The sequence below is a fragment of the Babylonia areolata genome, chromosome 16, assembly GCF_041734735.1.
Source record: "Babylonia areolata isolate BAREFJ2019XMU chromosome 16, ASM4173473v1, whole genome shotgun sequence".
Lineage (NCBI taxonomy): Eukaryota > Metazoa > Mollusca > Gastropoda > Neogastropoda > Buccinidae > Babylonia > Babylonia areolata.
Genome location: NC_134891.1, coordinates 11249344 through 11258068, shown reverse-complemented (window position 1 = coordinate 11258068; position 8725 = coordinate 11249344). Strand labels below are relative to the sequence as shown.

Genomic DNA, 8725 nt, shown 5'->3' with positions numbered 1-8725 from the left:
CCACCCCCGCCTACTCCCGCTGCCCCGCCCCCCCCCCCGCTCCAACCTCCCCCCCCCCCCGTTCCACCACCCCTCCTCCGATCCTTTTTTTTCTTTCTTTATCTATTTATTCATTTATTAACATTCTTATTCAGGTTTACAGATACATAATTTATATACCTCATGCATTAGGAGGTACAGAATATATATTCTGATGTTGTAAATACTGACAATTCCACAGCATAATGCAAGCAGAACAATACATATTCAAACACATTAATTTCATGGTGGCATTGTTTTGATTCTCATCTTGAACTGGACATGTATGTAGTGCCCATTTTTTTTGCACAAATTTGCAATGTTCCACAGTAATGTTAAAAACATACTTGTCTACTTCATACATGGAATTTAGCTATCAATAAGATATGCGAGAAACATCTATCAGGTTTTTTAAATTTTTATTAAATTTTATTTTACTGTCGACATCCTCGTTCAATCCAGATGCTTGTAGATGCATTGCCTATAATATTGATGTAAAACGCTTGTGCCCATCTACAAGTAATGTCATCACCGAAATCCAAGTGTTTTAAAACTGTGTATATATTATATTTCCATCCATATTTGTACATATATTTCGAAAGCCTTTTCAAAATCTATAGAAACTACTTGTCCGGAGAGATCTTTTCCTTCAAAAATAGAATGTATCGTATGTAAGCTTTGAATTATATTCTACATATCTGCCGGCGACAAAACCCGTCTGATCTTCATTCTGAGTTTATCTGGATTGTTTTAATTCTATTTGCGACAGAAAAAGTATATATTTTATTTTAAAAAAATATTTGATAGTGGTATAGGAAGCCAATTTATAAGTTTTTTCTCTGGGTTTATCTCTTTTCGTTAAGCAAATTGTAATACCTTCCCGCAGTGGGAATATCTTTTTTCTCGAACCTTTCATTTAGAGAATGTTACTACAAAACCGCCTAGCCATTTCCAGAAAAATGGAAGAAGACAACTGTCATTCCATCTGTCCCTGAGCTTTTTTAGCCATTTTTCGTGTTTTAAGTGCTTGTGATGCCTCTTTCAATGTTATTGTACCGTCTGTTAAGTATTTGCTTTAATCTTCTATGTTTACTTTGAACGTGTTTCTTGTCATATATATCTGTCATTACGTATTCGAACTGATCCGTTTATAAACACTGCCGAAAAGTTGTCCGAACAAAAGCAGTGCAAGCTCAGAGAAGCCAGTTACGGTGGTGGCTGCCCGTGTCGTCATATGACTTCTCGCACTGCGAGCGACGAAAAGTCCGCCACCAAAGCGGGCTGCACACCCTCCTTAATGCTAACTATAGCTCGCAACAAATTGATTGATATGTTTTCTTCTACAACAAAAGGACGTTACAGAAATAGAAGGCTAACCAGTCTAATATGCAGACTAATACTGAATGCTACAAAACAACAACAAAAACAACAACAATAAAGCATCTACTTCTAAAGAGACTTGCATTGGTGATGATGTAGTTCTCCCATGAACATAATCTATGAATGCGAACAGCTGAAAACACTTTTACCTCACTCATTTACAATCTGCAGTTCCATCTGCTTCCATTGGGAACGTTTTAGAAAACAATCGATTTAAGTTTATAATAGTTCAGGGTCTTAATTAGAAGCCCAGTTGGCTCTTTGTTGTACTGTTACCTGTTGACTGGTTCGTTTGTTTTATTTTGTTCACACTTTGTTCTTTCAATGCAAAGTGAGTAGAGAGGGGTGTGGAAAGCAGTGATGACAGGAGGCATGGGTGGAGTGGGGGTGGGGGTAGGTCTAAAACTATAACTGTGGATAGACGTTCAGCAAAAGAACGAATGAACACAATCACACACACACATAAACACGCACGGACGCACGCAAGTACGTACGCACGCACACACGCACGCACACACACACACACATACACACAGGTTGAGAGAGAGAGAGAGAGAGAGAGAGAGAGAGAGAGAGACAGACAGACAGACAGGCAGACAGACAGAACTCAAATAGACAGAGAGAGAGAGGGAACCTGCATGTATGTGTGTGTGTGTGTGTGTGTGTGTGTGTGTGTGTGTGTGTGAGAGAGAGAGAGAGAGAGAGAGAGAGAGAGAGAGAGAGACAGACAGACAGACAGACAGACAGACAGAATGTACGTGTGTGTGCATGCATGCGAGTGTGTGTGTGTGTGTGTGTGTGTGTGTGTGTGTGTGTGTGTGTGTGTGTGTGTGTGAGTGCGTGTGTGTGTAAGGGAATATTGAATAAACTGAACAGAATAAATGGTTAACAGAGTAAGCAGGACAATGCTTTATTTTTTATCCAGCCTTCAAGGGGGAAACAAACGTAAGAATAAAAAAAAATGTACCCACACACACACACACAAACACATACACACACACACACGCACGCACACACAACACACACACACACACACACACACAACACACACACACACACACACACACACACACGTGTCCCCCAAAAAGTGAACCGCCTTTTGACAAGTGTTTTCTCAGTGACAGAGGAACCCTTAGGATATCATCAACAAGTCTGCAAAATATCTAAACGTTCGGACCCAAATACTAGTATTGTCAAATTCAAAACAGCATGTCAAAAAATCCAATATCAGAGCTGTGCAATGTGACCTTCATCATGTTCATGCCAGTTGCAAGGTGTTGGCATCTGTCAATCAGTGTCAGTCTAAAAATAGCCTGTCTGGGTGTCATGTCTATTGATTTTTTTAATTTTTTTTAAATTGTCGTCTGTATCCAAAATCAGTTCTGTCCAAAGTTTCAGTTTGGAAGGATCAACCCTGCCTTTGAGTGAAAGTGATAAGGTTACCATTGAAAACTGTTTCAAGGAGAAAGGCTGGGGTGGAAGAAGGATCGTAAAGGAATTTCTAGGCAAGGGGTGGAGTCATGTCACTGTAAACAGACTTATCGCTAAAATACGCTAAGGTTACTGTGTGAAAATTTTCAATGAATTCGGTTTCTCTATCACTGAGAAAATACTTGTCAAAAAGCGGTTCACTTTTTTGGGGGGACACCCGATATATATAATTATCACTTCACCATACACAGTATAAAACATGGGTACATGGATAATAATTTGACATCTAAAACACTACACAGCTATAGCGGAGATTGAAGGGGGAGTGAGCGATCAGGCTATTAAATTTGAAATCGAAAAAGCATGCACGTGCGAAAGAAAAGCAGTAAAAAAACAACAACAACAACCAAATAATTATAGAAGCAATACATAATTTGAGAGACAGAGAGACAGAGACAGAGACAGTGACGGAGAGAGAGAGAGAGAGAGAGAGAGAGAGAGAGAGAGAGAGAGAGAGAGAGAGAGAGAGAGCATGCTGTACACAGCACCTCGGTTTATCGCTCATCTTTGTAATGTCTTGAGCCCGTGTCAGTGACAGTGGACAAGAGAACGGTAGCGGATTGTGTTTGCTTCTTGCAGATTAGATCTCACGTTGCAACATGAATAAATAACTGAATGAATAAATGAATAAACAAATAAATAAATAGATAAGTGTATGTGTGCGTGTGTGTATGTGTGTGTGTGTGTGTGTGTGTGCGTGCGTGTGTGTGTGTGAGAGAGAGAGAGAGAGAGTGAGAGAGAGAGAGAAAAAAAGTGAGAGAGAGTGAGAGAGAGAGACTGAAAGAGAGAGAAAAGTGAGAGAGAGAGTGAGAGAGAAAGAGAGAAAGAGAGAGTGAGAGAGAGAGATAGAGAGAGAGAGTGAGAGCGAGTGAGAGAGAGATAATGACAATGACAAGGACAATGACAAAGCTTTTAATGTCCATCAGCGTTACAACAAGGGGGGCAAGAAACAACACGCATACTTGTGAACACACCTCAAGTAATTTGCATGATCATTAATTTTGATCCACAAGCACAGACGCGCACGCATGCTTTCAAGCAGTTTCAACTTCAGTCACGCACGCTCACTCTCGATCTCGCGCAAGGTCGCGAGCGCCAAGTCGCAACCATCCCTGACCAAACCCATCCTCCCCCTCCCCAGAACTCACACACACACACACACACACACACACACACACACACACACACCCGAAAACGAAGTATGGCTGCCTACATGGCGGGGTGAAAACGGTCATGCAGGTAATAGCCCACTCGTATACGTACGTTGCAGCCCACGAACAAAGAAGACGAAGAAGAAGAACACACACACACACACACACACACACACACATCCTTCACCCCGCCCCCCCCTCACCCCCCCCCCCCCCCCCCACACACACACACACGCCACACTGTTTTGATCAGGAACGCCGGTGAAAGTGACCAGTTTTGAACACATTTTCCTAATGTCACTAAGCAGTACAATGAAACAAACAAACAAACAAAAAACACCAACTTCATCTTCCAATCCGTTTCCACAAGATGGACAATTAACATCTGTCAGATTTTCGTTATCAGCTAAGAACCATCTTTTACAATTTTTTAAACCACTAACTCTGAGACGAAATCTAATAAGGTTATGTCTGTGCCACTTATTTGTGACACATGACAAATACTTTTCTGCCTGAAAAACACTCTGGAAAGAATTAAACCATCTGAATCTATCATTATTCTCTATCTCTGTATGCCAATTTTGCTTGCTACGTAAAATAAGTCTGTCTTTAAATTCAGAGATTAAACTGGATTCGCACCCAGTGGCCTGGCTTAGCCATACAATCCCAAAGCCATTTTTGGTAAGAAATTTCGATACCCAATTGTAATGAGCCACGTTCATGTTGCAACAAAAAGTGTTTCGTATGCCTGCCTACACAGTCTGGACAGAGGAAGCGAAACCAATTTCAGCCAATGTCTAATACATTTCAGCAGTGGGTACATTCCATAAATTTAAAGCTGCTTGTAGGGAGACATTTAAAAATATTTTCGTGGCAAATGTATGAATGACTTCAATTTGTTTACATTCTTCTTCCATACCCAACACTTCCGGTGCATAATTATGTCAGGATGGGTTCAATATGTGAATCGAATAGTTTCCAAAACATGCTCGGATGTGAGAGAGAGAGAGAGAGAGGGGGGGGGGGGGGAGCGAGCGAGCGAGCGAGAGAGAGACAGACAGACAGACAGAGAGGGATATAGAGAGAGAAAGACAGTTTGAGAGACAGAGACAGAGAGGGGGCATAAGTATACATAACTGTGCATGTTAATATAACGAACATTAAATGGATACAAAATAAAATATGAAATATACACAGAGTAATAGAGAGGGAGAGAGAGATGGACAGACAGACAGACTGACTGACAGTGACAGAGAGCGAGAGCGAGAGAATGAGAGAGAGATGGACAGACAGACAGACTGACTGACAGTGACAGAGAGCGAGAGCGAGAGAATGAGAGAGAGAGACATAAACAGAGACACGGAAAGAGAGAGAGAGAGAGAGAGAGAGAGAGAGACAGACAGACAGACAGAGAGACAGACAGACAGACAGACAGACAGACAGAGACACAGACAGAGACACAGACAGACACACAGAGAGACACACAGAGAATCAGAAGGAGATGTGTGTGTGTGTGTGTGTGTGTGTGTGTGTGTGTGTGTGTGTGTGTGTGTGTGTGTGTGAAGAGAGACAGAGAGAGAGAGAGAAATGCAAAAAAAAAAAGTCAAGATGACAATCAGGCAATGTAACCGAAAATGAAAAGCTTGCACATGTCTTAAAGGTATTACTATTACTGCTACTTCCACCGCTACTGCTACTACTACCACTATTACTACAAAAAGTGGAGTGATGGCCTACAGTTAACGCATCCTCCTAGGAAGAGAGAGAATCTGAGCGCGCTGGTTCGATTCACGGCTCAACCGCCGATATTTTCTCCCCCTCCACTAGACCTTGAGTGGTGGTCTGGACGCTAGTCATTCGGATGAGACGATAAACCGAGGTCCCGTGTGCAGCATGCACTTAGCGCATGTAAAAGAACCCATGGCAACAAAAGGGTTGTTCCTGGCAAAATTCTGTAGAAAAATCCACTTCGATAGGAAAAACAAATAAAACTGCACGCAGGAAAAAAAAAAAAAAAAAAAATTCGGTGGCACTGTCAATGTAGCGACGCGCTCTACCTGGGGAGAGCAGCCCGAATTTCACACAGAGAAATCTGTTGTGATGAAACGAAATACAAAATACAAATACAAAAAAAGAAAAGAAAAAAAAAAGAAAACAAAATGTAACGCCACTCCAGTTTCAGTTTCTTGAGAAGGCATCACAGCGTTCGGACAAATCCATGTACGCTAAACCACATCTGCTAAGCAGATGGCTGACCAGCAGATGACCCAACGTAATAAGCCAGGCCTGTAGTGCATGTATATAAAGGTGTTTTTGTGGGGGTGGGGGTGTTTGTACCAGTCAGAGTGGACTTCTTCTACAGAATTTGGCCAGAGGACAACACCCTCGTTGCCATGGGTTCTTTTTCAGTGCGCCAAGTGCGTGCTGCACACGGGACCTCGGTTTATCGTCTCATCCGAATGACTAGACGCTCGATCAGTTTGCTTTTCCAGTCAGTCCAGTTGGGAGAAAGGGCGAGAGCGGGATTGGAACACAGACCCTAGCGGACTCTGTACTGGTAGATGAGCGTTTAAAACATTCTACCACCTTCGTCGTTGAAACATTTGTGGAAAAAGTAATGGATCAGAGAGAGAGAGAGAGAGAGAGAGAGAGAGAGAGGAGAGAGAGGGAGAGAGAGAGAGAGAACAAGAACAAGAACAGAGAGAGAGAGGGGGGAGAGGAGAGAGAGAGAGAAGGAGAGAGGAGAGAGGAGAGAGAGAGAGAGAGAGAGAGAGAGAGGAAAGCAAACCAGAATCACATCGCATGTAAAAAGAGTAATCAGTTCATTCATTTATGCCACTTGGCGGGCGGCGGGGGGAGGGGTGGGGGCGGGGGGGGGGAGGCAGGGGGTTTGAATTCTTTATGAAGGCGCAGAAGAAAGAAAGAAGGAAAAGAAAAGAAAAAATAAGAAAGAAAGAAGAGAAAAGAAAGAAATAACCAAAGAAAAAAAAAGAAAAAGAAAACGAACGATCGAGATGAACACATACCTGTACTACGCGAGGCGACTCCCACTATACACACAGCTCACAAACACAGCACACACACACACAGAGACATACACGTACAGACGTGTGTCTTTAAACACCTCACGAGCCCAAGTGACGAGCGACCCCTCCAGCCACTCAACGCTCTTTCACACGTCGAACAGACACGGACGCTGCATTCAGTCTACTCTTTCTTTTTACTTGTTGGGGAAGAGATGTTGGCGTCGACTGCAAGCAGCGTAGGGCCTACTTTTCGTGTCAAAAAAAGATATATATATATACATATACATATAAAAAGGAAGAAATAAGGGTGGTGGTGGTGGTGGTGGAGGCGAGGAATATGTGTGTGTGTGTGTGTGTGTGTGTGTGTGTGCGTGTGTGTGTTTGTAGTAGTAGTCTTCAGTTTAGCGTCTTCCACTTTAAGTGATATTAGACGAGAAAGAGAGAGACAGAGAGAGAGAGAGAGAGAGAGAGAGAGAGAGAGAGAGAGAGAGAAAAGGGGGGGAGGGGGGCCTGGGGGGTGGGGGTGGAGGGAGGAGCGTGGTGGTGGGAACGGTATTGGGCAGAGGGTGATGAATGATGTGTGTGTATGTGTGTGTGCGCGTATGTGTGTGTGTGTGGTGGGGAAAAATACAGAGCATTGGAAAAAATAAAACTTTAAAAGGGGAGACATAGGCATGATATAGAAGGAAACGCTAACATCAAACAACTGTAACAACTCTAACAAATGTCCAATTGGACTATGCAGCAAACCTTCTGCAATAGCAGATAACATCTTGAAATTGTCAAAAATACATTCAAAAGAATTTTCCGAGAAGTTTGGTAAAAACGATTTCAAACTCTGACATTCAAAGAGTATGTGTTTGCTTGAAATAGATGTGTGTGTGTGTGAGTGTGAGTGTGTGTGTGTGTGTGCGCGCGCGCGCGCGCGCGTGTGTGTGTGTGTGTGCGTGTGTGTGTGTGTGTGTGTGTGGTGTGTGTGTGGTGTGTGTGTGTGTGTGTGTGTGTGTGTGTGTGTGATTGTGTGTGGTGTGTGGTGCGTGTGCGTGTGTATGTCAGTGTGTGTGCGTGTGTATGTGTGTGTGCGTGTGTATGTATGTGTGTGTGTGTGTGTGTGTGTGTGTGTGTGTGTGTGATTGTGTGTGATTGTGTGTGGTGTGTGTGTGTGTGTGTGTGTGTGTGTGTGTGATTGTGTGTGGTGTGTGTGTGCGTGTGTATGTCAGTGCGTGTGCGTGTGTGTGTGTGCGCGCGCGCGCGCGCGCGCGCGTGTGTGTGTGTGTGTGTGTGTGTGGAGGGTGGGTGGGTCTGAGGGTGGGAGAGAGGGGTAGTGGAGGAATTTTTTTTTTTTTTGGTTTGTTTTCATTTTTATTTGTGTGTGTGTTTTTTTGTGCTTTTTTGTTTTTTTGTTTGTTTTTGTTTTTTGTTCTCGCGGCAATGGTCGTCTTGATTCGGAAATACCGTTTTCATCATTGAACACCATGTTGATGGTGGTGTTGGTGTGCATTTGTTGTTGTTGTTGTTGATGGTGTGTATTTGTTGTTATTGATGATGATAGTGGTGATGGGTGGTGTGCAATTGTTGCTGTTGTTGATGGTTTCTTTGCTCAAGTTTGGTCTGAACACTTGTGTGGAAAGACGTAAACATTAAATAAATGATCGCCTA

At 43.0% G+C, this 8725-nt stretch overlaps 1 protein-coding gene across 3 annotated transcripts in view; it reads right to left on the bottom strand.

Moving 5' to 3' along the window:
• Positions 1-7190, bottom strand: part of LOC143291146 (potassium channel subfamily T member 2-like) — a 105236-nt gene extending 98046 nt beyond the window's left edge. For all 3 annotated transcript variants that reach the window (XM_076600822.1, XM_076600823.1, XM_076600824.1), the window contains exon 1: positions 7067-7190. The gene's annotated coding sequence lies outside the window, so the exon portion shown is untranslated. The remainder of the gene's footprint in view (positions 1-7066) is intronic.
• Positions 7191-8725: the final 1535 nt, after the last annotated feature.